This window comes from Sceloporus occidentalis, unplaced genomic scaffold (genome assembly GCF_023333645.1).
Source record: "Sceloporus occidentalis isolate IW3139 unplaced genomic scaffold, rSceOcc1.0.p SCAF_1, whole genome shotgun sequence".
NCBI lineage: Eukaryota > Metazoa > Chordata > Lepidosauria > Squamata > Phrynosomatidae > Sceloporus > Sceloporus occidentalis.
In genome coordinates, this window is record NW_028316981.1 from 307,124,172 (window position 1) to 307,137,790 (window position 13,619).

Genomic DNA, 13,619 nt, shown 5'->3' on the forward strand with positions numbered 1-13,619 from the left:
AAAATGAATTCCAAGAGACCCTGAAAAATTAAAATTATGGCCCTTGTTGAAACAATAGCACCAAGAACAACCCTTGTCTTGTAAGTTACCATTTTTCTTTTCTCTCTCTCTTTCTACTTCAACCTTTGATCTTCATTCTAAGCAATTTTCTTTTACTTTTTCTTAGTGTTAACACTGAATGCAGGATATTTTTTTACTGCAATAGGTTTACACTAAGAGGTTCTCTCTCTCTCTCTCTCTCTCTCTCTCTTGCACACACAGAGTAGCACCCCCCTCCCGCCCCGAAGAAGCAAAACTCTAATCTTTGGCAAAGTGGAGGGAAACATAATTTCTCTTTCCATCCAGCAGACTGATAAAACATCACTTTGGTGGACTTTTCTTATCAGCACGTGGAATTTGGAAGACACGAAGTAATGACCTGTCAACCTGCCTCCGGCAAGCCAATTTTGCAACATTTGATGATTCATACCAGGCTGACCATAAAATATAGAACAAAATCCATAAATGCCTTGATTGTCTTTTTAATAAGGGCATCCGAGATGTCTTCTCAAAAAAGAAAGAAAAAGAAAAGATGGGAGGAAGGAGGCATATGCAGGAAGGAATGAGGAAAAAATCATGCAACCCTATGTATAGTATAGATAATGTGATTACACTATAACTGATTACTTTGGGCAAACATTGTCCCCATCTTCAAAAAGGGGAAAGGAGGATTCCAACAATTATTGTCCATTTAGTCTGACATCAATACCAGGAAAGTTTCTAGAGCAGATCATTAAACAGAGAGTCTGTGAACATCTAGAAGGCAATTCCATAATCACAGAATGTCAACATGGGTTTCAGAGAAAGAAGTCATGCCAGACAAATCTAATCTCTTTCTTTGATAAAATTACCAGCTTGGTAGATGAAGGGAATGCTGTGGATATAGTATATCTTGATTTCAGTAAGGCCTTTGACAGGGTTCTCCATGGCATTCTTGCAAACAAGCTTGTAAAATGTGGGCTAGACAAGGTAACTGTTACATGGATTTGTAACTGGTTGACTGGCCAAACCCAAAGGGTGCTTAACAATGGCACCTTTCCATCCTGGAGAGAAGTGACCAGTGGGGTCCCACAGGGCTCTGTCCTGGGCCCAGTACTGTTCAACATCTTTTTCAATGACTTGGAGGACAAAATTGGGGGCATACTTATCAAATTTGCAGATGACACAAAACTAGGAGGAGTAGCTAATACCCCAGAGAACAGGTTCAAAATTCAAAATGACTTTAATAGGTTAGAAAGCTGGGCCAAAGCTAACAAAATGATATTCAACACGGAGAAATGTAAGGTACTGTACTGTACTTAGGGCGGAAAAATGAAATGCACAGATATAGGATGGGGGACACCTGGCTTAAGGAAACAACATGTGAAAGGGATCTAGGAGTCCAAGTAGACCACAGGTTGAACATGAGTCAACAGTGCAATGCAGCAGCTAACAAGGCCAATGTGATTTTAGGCTGCATCAACAGAAGTATGGTGTCTAGATCAAGGGAAGTAATAGTGCCACTATATTCTGCTCTGGTCAGGCCCCACCTGGAATACTTTGTCCAGTTCTGGGCACCACAATTTAAAAAGGATGTTGAGAAACTGGAGCGTGTCCAAAGGAAGACGACTAAAATGGTGAAGGGCCTGGAAACCATGTCCTATGAGGAAAGACTTAAGGAGCTGGGGATGTTTAGTCTGGAGAAGAGAAGGTTAAGAGGTGATATGATAGCCCTGTTTAAATATTTGGAGGGATATCATATTGAGGAGGAAGCAAGCTTGTTTTCTGCTACTCCAGAGACTAGGACCCGGAGCAATGGATGCAAGCTCTAGGAAAAGAGATTCCACCTCAACATTAGATGGAACTTCCTGACAGTAAGGGCTGTTCGACAGTGGAACAAACTCCCTTGGAATGTAGTGGAGTCTCCTTTCTTAGAGGTCTTTAAACAGAGGCTGGATGGCTATCTGTCGGGGATGCTTTGATTGAGAGTGCCTGCATGGCAGGGGTTGGACTGGATGGCCTTGTGATCTCTTCCAACTCTGGTCATCTTTGTGGCTGTCTGTAGTCTCTGTTTGCATAAGATAGCTACATGCTAGCTAATGCAAAGTGGTGGCCCAGTGATGAGGAGAGTTAGCTCAAATGGCTGGAGGTGCCTCTTGTAAAAGTGGCAAGTTCATGTCTCATGGCAGTCTGGCCTGGCAGTAGTGCAGCATAAATAACTAGCTGAGGAATATCCTTCAGGCAGCAACTCCTCAACTTGTTTTCTGCACAGAAAAGCCATGGGTAGTTTTGAGCAGATGGGTTTCTTAGAATGAAGTATGTATAGTGTATGGAAACTGTGCAACAAGTTTCATATTCTTGCAAAATGTAGAGAAAAATTGCTGGAATTATTTGTGAGAATGTGAAATAACGGAAGATTTATATCTCTAAGTCTAGGTCAGGAGTGGGCAACTGTGTGCCCCCCCCACTCCCTCCCCCATGGGCCATGATTCCATCAAATCCTTCCATTTTTCTCTGTAGTTCCTCTCAAAATGGTGACAAGAAGTAATGGAATGTCATCTCCTGTCACCATTTTGAGAGTGACTGCGGAGAAAAAAGTGGAAGGATGTGAGGGACATACAGGCTTCTAGGGTGCTTGTGGAGGTGTCTTTGTACCTTTAAGGGGCTTTCTGTGTGGTTCTGGAGCACAGATTTTCTGAAAATTGCACCAGAATGCTTTTTATATTGACAGTTGGGGAGAGATGGTGGGCTTCAGAGCCTGCAGAAGTGGGGTGCAAGAGTTGCATGTGGCACACAGACCACAATTTGCCCAACCCTGGTCTAGGTGCATAGTATGTTGCCTTTTGTTGAGTCTAGTCATGGGGCCATCTAACCAAGCACTGGCTACAGTGACAGCAACTCACCAGGATTTTAGACAGAGCTTTGCCCCATCATTTGCTACTTAACCTTCTTAATCAGATATTCCAGGGGTTAAACCTTCTATGTGCAAATGATGGTTCTGCCACATGGGCTGCCATTCTCCTCCTCTGTTCTGCTATTTGGATGAGCCAAAATTCTCAAAGGGAGCAGTGGAAATTTCTATATGGTCTGCAGGTCTTGGGTGTACAAGGTGACCAGCAGTGATGTATTCAAATCTTTTAGTCCAAGTCTCAGGTTGATTTTCATCTTCTTGCAAGATACATTTAAGTGAAGTCTCAAATTGAGTCTTAGGTCTGGGAGCCAATTTTTAACAGAAAAAAAAAGGAGGCATGGTCTGTTTCTTGGAGGGAACAGCAAATGCGTTAGGCAATGGGCTTGTGGCGGGGCTTAAGGTCTGCTTGAGAGCTTATCCCCACTGCACAGCAGAGGTGTCTTCTAAAGTTTTTCAAAAGCTTTAGAAGAATCCTTCTGCCCCAAGCCTATTGCTTAATGGATTTGTTGTTCTCTTCCAAGAAATGCACCTTGTGCTTTGGGAATGGGACTTGCCAGCTTCTCAAAGTGAATGGCACCAACAAGTCAGTCACTAAAAATGCACAAGTCTCAAGTCAAGTTGAATCAGTGTGTCATTTTTACCAAATCAAGTCCAAGACAAGTTCTTGAATGTCCCATGCAGACTGGCATCAAAGATCTGGAAGGAACTGGGCTGATTTGGATGCCCCTCCCCCAAATCTCTCTGTTAGCAAGTGCCCACTACAAAAAGAGGGGCATTTTAAATTGAATGCATTCTGTGTCTGCTGTGAAGGTGCCTGCTGTCAATCAAGCGATCGTCATGGTGACGTTTTTGCAGGGGCATTGAAGGTGTCCTCCCCCCTCCTTTTTTTTAAAGAGCCATGCACAAAATGCCCCAAGTGTCAATATATTTAAAACCTCTTTTTTGTATGTTGTGTGTATATATGTGGGCATTTGGGTCAGAAATGAGACCCTGTCCTCATTTTCAATCCTATGCAAGCTAATGCATCCCCCACTCCTTGCCCCCCAGAATGCCTTTTACACATGAAATAATAATAATGATAATAATAATAATAATTTCCTCACCTCAGAAATGCCAGTAAAGGATGCAATTGCCATGCATTCCTTTTTTTTTCTTTTAAAAGCAATTCAAGGCTGCCTCTGAATTCAGTAGCAAAAGCATGTATCATTGTCTAATTGACAAGAGCAAAAAATGTAACATTCGCATTGTAGGATTGTAACATTTGCATTCGCAACATTTCCCCTTTGCTGGAAGCCAGCAGAGAAACCCCTTGCACAAGCTGCTAGCCCTGCTCTATCTGCCTCAAGAAAAAAAAATCATGCACATATTTGGTCAAAAATAATTTTAAAAAAATATGAAAAGAGGGGGTGCCTGATGTGGGCTCCGTTCGTGCCCTGCCTTTGACCTGACCTGACCTGACCCTTTTCCTCCTGCTAGAGGAGCTTTGCCATTGCCTTCCAGTGAGGCTGAGAGAGTGTGGCCTGTCAGTTCCAACTAAAGTAGACCCATGGAATCAATTGGGAATAAAATGGAAATGCAGTGCAGGCATTCCTGTAGCATCCTCATATAACACAAATAATAAGAATAATAATAATCCAGGAGCAAGAGGAAAGTAGAACTAGCAAGCACCCAAAAAATAATGCGTATAAATTGTCAAAAGAGGCTGATTTCCCTACATCCCCCAGCTTGGACCCACAGCCCTACTTCCCTGGGCAAACCTCCTTCCTTCCGACCCTCTCCTCCCTTTCAGCTTTCTCCACCACCCCCCACCTCCCTCTGACAATAATCCAGGCGCAAGAGGGAATGAGAGTAGAACAAGCAGCCTGATTTCCCTACATGCCCCAGCGCAGCCCCGCAACCCAATTCCCCCTGGAAATCCTCCTTCTCCTTCCTTCAGACCCTCTCCTTCCTTGGGGATGCCCACTGACCCTTTCCCCCAGCTCCTTCATCCTCCTCCTCCTCCTGCTCTGTTTTAGGATCCCCTCCATGGCTCCCTTCCTCCCACGGCCCCTTTCTCCTCCTCCTCCTCCTCCTCCTCCACCACCATCACCACCACCTCCTCCTCCTCCTCCTCCTTCATCACTTTCTCCACCCTCCACCTCTCTCTGACAGCCCTCTGCAGCTCAAACGTCACCCCTGATTTCCCCTTTCCTCCTGTCACCCTTTGCATCCAGATTTCCCTTTTTTCGGCTCTTTCCTCCTCCTCCTCCTAGCCCCTCCCCTCGGATGAGGGGAGGGAATGCTTTGACCTCTGACCACCCCTGACCCTAATCCCTCCCTAATTTGCCCCGATCATGATCGAGGGCAAGTTCAAATTTGGCGCAACCCGAGTCTTTTGAGAAAAGACGGATTTTAGCCCGAATCTGGATACCCCGGGGTAAGGGGCATTTCCTTGTGCAAGCCCCGACATGGATTGTGACAGAATCGGGCCCAATATAATAGCCCTCCTCCAACCACCATCTTGAAGGGGAGAGAGGCCTGGCCCTGAAGACAAAGAGCCCTCCTTCAACCACCATCTTGAGGGGGAGAGAGGCCTAGCCCTGAAGACAAAGAGCCCTCCTTCAACCACCATCTTGAGGGGGAGAGAGGCAGGCCAGCAACAACAGGCCTCGCCTGGAAGACAACATTCTTTTTTTAATTAATATCAATTATTTCTTTTTAAAATATTTTGATTGTACTTTGTATTTGTCATTGCAATTTTTTACTTGTACACCGCTATGATCAAAGCGGAATAGCGGTCTATAAATAAAACTTATTATTATTATTATTATTAATATGAACTTCACGTGGAAGAATCGATTTCAAACCCGTTTTTTTCTGTAGTCTGAATGGCCCCGAAGTAACTTGAGTCTGACTTAAGTCCGAGTCAGTTGACTCAAGTCTACATCACTGATGACCAGACATCATCCTTTTCCAGGACATTTCCTACAGTTCAAACCTCTGTCCAGGAAGAATTCCAGAATGTCTTCTCTTTTGAGCATGACTAAGAAGCCCATTGAGTAGCACCACATTTGCTGTTCCCTTTCAAAAAATTCATCTGTTTGGCAGCCTGTTTTCACTGAAAATAGGGGGATAGTATGGATCCAACTAATGTTCTTTTTTCCAAAGAGTAGCAGCAGACAAGACTTGCCCCCAGAGCACAATGGACAAATGAAAGGGATAATTTAAATGTAGATTCAGTCTAGAGTTTGTAGCTAGTAAAGTACAATTTTAAACATTTGTCTTGCTCAGAGTCCCATAAATAAATTGCAAGCCAACAAGGCCATTTAATGAAGAAAAATATTGTTGAATACATAATAACATATAGTATATGTAATATAGGTGTAAATAAACCACATGAAATGAGTTTATATTTATATTAGTATTTTTAGATTTTATTTTGTAATATCTTACATTTTTCTTAAATGTTCTACATTTGTAGTGCCTTGTCCTCCTTTGCATTTAGGACATCTGGTCACCTTGTGGGTATAATACTGTATTCCTGATCCGCCTCCAAAATAACTCTTAGTCTAGAAAAAGGGTTGGAACAGTGTAGGCCTTCTGCCACATGTGGCTTTTAGGGAGGGGGTCCCAGTGGCTCTTGTCCAACCAGTACTCCCTGGAACCCCACTGAACCCTGAAAAAAAACCCTCCTATTTTGGGGATCAATGGTCCTGTTCTTCTGACCAACAATACGCTCAAAGGAGGAATGTTTTGCTCCACAAATTATGTCCCCAAATGGAGCAAAAAACAACCAGAAAGTGGCCAGAAAGAATCACTAGTCATTCCTTTCTAGTTATTGCTGGGCTCACTAAGGAACAGGACCAGAGGAGCCAAAAGTGGTCTCCAGTACTTAGATAATGCCCACTGGTGTTTTACAAGCACCCCAAAACTTCTGGTGTCATTAATTAAAAGAAGTAGATATCTGCTTGAAAGTAAGTACCTACTGTAGCACTGAAGATAATACCAAGACGGCTGTTGACTTGTGGTAGCTTGTCAGCACTCTCATGTAGCTGATGCATAGCGGGACAATGATAATGGATAGTTTGCAGTATCTCTAACAAAAAGAAAGAGAGTGGATTTTTCAAAAGGGAAATGAATCTAGGTTGGTCTGGCTTCCTACTGAGCTTCACACCAGTCTCCCAGTCAAGGAGAGAAAGGAAGCCTGCTGTGCTAGGGGTCATTTTCCAGCCCCCTGAACTGGTCAGCTGTTTCTGCATCCAATTTCATTGACTATCCGCAGCCCGGAGGGCCTTCTGGATAATGCCTTTTCTGCTAATAGAGAGTTGTGAGTGTTTAAGCTGTATTGATAGAAACGTCCGTTTTATCCTTGCATGTCTGAGATTTTTCAGGCCCCTCAGACACAAGGCAGGTCAAGATTCCGATGCCATTGTGTTCATTGTAGAGAAGAGAGCTGAATTCATCTGATATAAAAGCCCCCCTCCTTTGGGGGGATGGATATATATATATATATATATATATATATATATATATGAGGCTCTTCTTCAGACATTGAGCTTTCAAGTCACACAATGCTTCAAAGACCCTCCTTATGGACTTTGAAAGGGGCAGAAGGCACTCGCTAATATTTCTGACAAAAATGAATAATAACCACGTTGAGTCACTGGCAACTAATTTGGAAGTGCTTAGTGCACTATATGCCTTCTGAAAGACGCACCCCCTCCAAAAGTATAGCTAACAAAGAGGTTTTCTTTTATTTTATTTTTTAAATACCGCTCAGAGACCAGCTTTTTGGCCTTTAGAAGCCCCCATTCAGAAATGCTTCATGGTAAGAGTTGCTTATGAAAAGATAAAAGAATGTCCATGCTTGAAACAGCAGGTTTCATACGGAGACCAAGAGCCTGCAAGATTTTTTTTTAAATCATTCCCACCTCCTTCTTTTACCTTGATACTGAAAGCATTGCTTGCAGGATGCTGAAATGGGAATCGTACAATGCAAAGGAATACATTATCTCAGTGTGTCCTATTTTGCAACTTTGAGCCACTTAATTCTGATATTATATGAAGGGGTCTAAGAAGAAGCTTCACCCTGTTGTGATTTTTCCTTTTGCTTTTCTTTCTTTAAAGGAATTTTATTGCGTCGTTTTGGACATAGGCCTAGTAGCACTCGAGATAACCTGTTGGTCTTTACAATGGGAAGAAATGGATCTTCATAGAATGCCCGAGGGATCAGTTATGTTTCTGGCATTGCTGTTGCCTTCAAAACTGTAACAAGCTATCTCTTCTTCTTACACCACAAGATAACTATCAGATCAACTTTGAAAGGAAGAACAAGTGGAAAGTCAGAATCACTTCGCAGCTTGGCTACCAAGCACTTGAAAAAGCTCAGCTTACAGCTGATTCTGCACCCAGGGTGGGGAAGGTCTTATTTATGGACCATGTGCAACCCCAACTCCTTCTTCTGGCCCTCAGGAGACACACAAATCTCCTGGAAACCCACCATCCCATTTTTTTTTGTCTCCATTTTTGCTAGATAATTTTTGACGGGAAGGATGAAAAATACATGGGAAATTCAGATCCTTCAAACTACCTGAGAACATGCTGGTTTGCCTTATTTTACTACCCACCTCAAATCCACCCTACCCAAATGGCTGAATATCATATGGGAAGTGATGTGATGTCACTTCTTGCTTGCTGTGGATATGTCATTGTGGCCTGCCAAAAAGAATGCTTTCCAATTGCTTACCCTTGCTCAAGACATTACTCTTCCATGGTGATCTGCATCTGGGTTGCAGGTTTTCCATCATACAATCATGTCATTTGTACAACTCATCAAGTGATTTGGATCCTTCACAGTGAGAATTTTCTAGCAATATTTGTATTGGCTAGTGGGAGCAAGCAAAGGTTCAATCCATATATGAGCAAGATGTATGGAGCTGAGGGGTTAGGTTCTAATTTCTGGACCATGCCAACCACTACCATGTCAGGATGCAAAGGGAAGCCATTGAAATCCACAAACATCTGGATAATTTCAACCGGAAAGAAGAAACCCTTAAAGCGAACAAAATTTGGCTACCAATCCTGAGGGATAGCAAAATTTGGACTCAGAAAATGCAAATGGAAAACCATTCAGAGTCAGGGGCTTTCCCAGCAGATAATGATCACCAATTAGCAGACACTAATCCTCTTTTGCATTAGCCTCCCAGCCTGAGGCCTGCCATCAGCACAGAACAATACACATGCAAATCACCCCTGCATTCCCTGGCTCACACAGTATATATAGACCCACTTTTTCCAGGCAAGCATTCTCTGAAGATGCCAGCCACAGATGCTGGTGAAATGTCAGGAAGAAAATCTTCTAGAACATGGCCACATAGCCCGAAAACCCCACAAAAAACCAAAAATGCCTGTGGTTCATTAGCCTGGTCAGATCCTGAGCATCCTGTTGGGTGATACAGCACCTCCAAACCATCCAAACAGACTTGGTTCCCAATTTTAGGCCACTGGAGTCAGCAAAATCCACCTTAGCTTTGCTGCAAATTTTCTTTTGGTTCATTTGCAAAATTTGAGTCCCCAGGCCTTTCTTCCAAGACTCTTTTCATGGTCTCTTGAAAAACATGCCATGAATAATGTCCAGGGGTGGGTGAAGTCGCAAGGACATGCCTGGATCGAATAATTACAGTGTCAGCACCGTCACACCAGCTGCACAAGCCCCCAAACTGTGAAATTGCCCAATCACAAAAATCATTAGGTGAACACATTAATGACTCATCCACCTTTTTTCCTTCTTAAAAAAGAAAAGAAATATTTTTATCAAAATCCCTTACATTTTTTTAACAGCAAGTGTCTGCTCTAAACCAGCTCCTTATTCCCTGGCTGCCCTCGCTTGTCTCATCAAACTTTATTTTTACCATCTGTGGAGATGTAGTTAAAGTTTTAACACTCACTTATCTCCTTCTCCCCCAGGCCACAATTAATTGAGGCCAGGAGGGAGGCTGGATTGCTCAGGCAATATTTACAAGAGGAAGGGAATGTTAATGGGTTGCTTGTGTTGAGGCTATGGGGTTTTTGGAAGGGTGCTGGCAACGGGTTGAGAGGGAGATCCATACAGCCTAGCACAGACCTTTGGAATGAATCCCTGGGAATTAGGCATCTCACTGACATAATACAATCCTGCCTCCCACTTTGCAATTACTGTATATACTCATATATTTAAGTGAAGAATTTTTAGTCAAAAAAATTAACCAAAAAGCCTGAGTCGACGTATCCACAGGTCAGTGTAAGTTCTGTACTTTAATTCTTATAAAAAAGGGACTCATCCCCTGGTGAAAGGCAAGAGTCCTGAAGCATTCTCTCATCCATCCAGCCTTTAGTGTGAGCACAAACAGTTATGCCTGCTAGAATTTTTAAAGGCTTTTTTCTTTGGCATTATTTTCCTTTGCTTTATCCTTGCCATCCTTGTTACATGCTTCTAAGTTTTACCCTCAACTTATCCATAGGTCATATCAAAATCTATAATTTTTGCCCCAATACCTGCTCTCAACTTATACATGAGGTCAACGTATAGTCGAGTATACAGTTGCCTCTCCGTTTTTGTGGAGGATCTGTTCCAGACCCTCTCCCCACCAAAATGGAAACTTGCATATATTCAAGCCCCATCGGCACGATATTCCAGTGCCATGGGCCCGTGCACCGTTTTAGCCAATGGGGTCAGCCTTCCATGAATAGTCGAGATTGCAGACTTCAGGTCCGTGAAAATGGCGACCATATACTGTAAATTTCTGCAACAGTACATTTTTCATTTCTCTGGAAACCCATCATGTAAGAAAAGACCACATTCTTTTCTTTCAGATCTTTCAGATTTGGGATTGTGGCTTCCTTGCTTGAGTCAATCCACCTGTAACACAGTCTTTCTCTTTGCCTGCTAACAAGCCTTAGTATATATTCTGTTGTCTCATGATATCATAGAATCATATGATTCTATGAATCATATCTATGATTCTATGAATCTAGAATCTATGGCTCTATGATATGTCCAAGATACAATACTCTCAGTTTGGACATTTTATTCAAAGGATATTTGGCTTCTTGTGAGAGTTGAGGTTGTTTTGTTTTTGGATGCATTTATTAGTAGATTTGTTTTGTCAATTGTGATCCCTATATATAGCTAAAATATCACCATCCATAGTAAGAGAGGAGGTGTCTGCAGACCAAGTAAACTGCCCACGGTTTGTTGAAGCACAAAAATATTTGGAAGGAACTTACCTACACATCCTATTAAGGACTGAGCATGTGCAGTAGCCACAGAATGATGAGGGTCTGTTTAGAACAACACAGTGGAAAACTAGGGTGAGGGACAGAATGGAGTATCCTAGGAAAGGGCACGCCTGTCTAGAATCCTGCACAGGAGCACTGCACATTGCAACATTTTTTTCCCTTGCAAGTTCCACCTGTGTACAACAGGATTTCAGGTCAGCCTGGATTTAAATGGATGCTGGTTAGAGTCTCACAATTTGGTTTTCATTCACTTCCAGGGTGAATTGTTGAACTCCAGTATGTCTAAGAAAATAGAATTCAGTGGTCTGTTACAGACTGCCAAAATAAAGCTGCTTCGGGTCTCTTTGGAGGAATGCTGTTTAAATGATGCATGCATCCTACGAATCCGGAAGCTGCACCAAAGCTGCACTCCAGTGCTTAGGAATGGAGTGTGGCTTTGGCGTGACCTCCAGACTCGTAGGACCCATGCATCATTTAAACAGCATACTTCCAAAGAGACCCGAAGCAGCTTTATTTTGGCAGTCTGTAACAGGCCAATGTGGAGTTTGACATTGAAGGTGTGAGACTATACCAACATGGAGATGCTTGATTCCAAACAGTTCCCTCTGAGTTTCATGAGTCTTCCAATGACCAAAACTTTGCAGTCACATTGATTCTTCATATACTGGTGGCAGTAGTGTGACTAGGGTTGGTGTCACCCAGTGCAGTCAATCATGGAATGGGGAAGTGGATGGTGAGTAGCATCCCAAGGAACATAGCATCCTGCCACTGCCATACCCCCAGCCAAGACAGCAAAGATGGGATGCCCTCCTGAATAAGAAGGGGTTTTTTTAATTACAAAAGATTTGGGGGGGATCTTCTTCATATTGAGACATTTTCAAGCGATATAGGGCTTGAAAATGTAAAGTGTAAATGGCCAGTTCCTGGGAATTTAACTTCATACACTCATTGTACTTCTTCAGTGCTTCTTCATAGTTACTCTTTCTTCACAAATTCATTTCCCTGCTTCTTACGAATTGTGAAGATCTCTTCTGAATTCACAGTAGAAATCTGTGATTTCTGATCACCATGCCTGGGTGAAGTTTTATTTAGTTTTGTCTCTGAAGTCAAGCTTCCTCCATCCCACCAATGCAATTGAGCAGACACAGGAACAACAGGAATTGAGGGCAGCTTCTCTCTCCAAATTTGGGCCATCCTGATCTATCTGCATCCACAAGAAAAGCAGCAGTCACAGTAAACAGCCGACTCTTCTGCCAGAGGACAGCTGCAGGAGGGAGCTGAACAGATGGGGATGGGGAGCAGAGAGAACTATGTGGATTCACTCCCATCCTTACCCCACAATGGGGAGCAGCATGCCAAGAAGAGGCCCTCCTTTCTTTCCAGGGGAGGCACTTTGAGATGCCCCTCTAATGCCCAGTGTCCCCCTTCTGATAGTTTCACATGTCATGTGGCGGTGTGTATCCCCCACACCTCCCTATGACGCCACAGACTGGTAGTTGCCTGTCTCTAGATTTAGCTTGTTTGATGTCTGGAGCTGATGCTAGAATCCAGTGCGTCCCATTGAATTAAGTGGAAATTGCTTCTGAGTAAACATACAAAGGAATGAGCTTTCAGATTCTGGGCAATTTTGCGACTGGAGTTTTTCACAGCAGACTGTGGGACAGAAAAGTTTACTCTTGCTTTTGTGCAGAGAAATGCTTCAAATTTGTCATCCTGGAAAGATGAAAAACTTCTGTTGGAGGGAAGAAGTGAAAAACCAGGAAGGGTGTTGAGGGAATGGAACAGAGGGAATGGGATGAGGGCATGGTTGGAACTTGCCTATATGAAATCCTGAATAGGTGCAGTTTTTACTGCAGCATTCTGTCGCAGACCTCAGCTTTGTTGCCTCAGCCTCCCAATCTTAAATTTATTCCCATTGCAAAGGTTCCTTCAAGTTAGACAAGTTACAGGTTTTAAAAAAGCAATGGTTCTCTGAAGATATAAAGCCCTACATGGCTTAGGCCCAAGTTACTTGAGGGAGCACCTCTCCCTGCATAATCCTCCCCGCACCCTCAGAACAACAGGGAAATATGTCCTTGAATGGCCAAAAGTAAGATTGGCAGTAACACATCAAAGATTGGTTGTCAATCCACTAATCAGTCATGATGTCCTAAATAAAGTCCTGTTTGTAAAGTGCCATGTACATGGATGGCACTATATTGATGATGATGATGGGCATTCTCTCCTCCCCCCCATCCTCTTGGCAGGGAGTCTGGATAACACATGATCCAAACCTGTGTTCTGGTGCTGAACAGACCAGATGCCATCTGGCCTGTTCAGCACCAGAGCTGGGGTATACTCCCGTATAACAGAGTTTTTTAAAAAAAACACCTATTGTTTGCTGTGGATCAGGCTTCATTCTCATCTCAGAGCAAAGCGACCCATGGCAATGGCA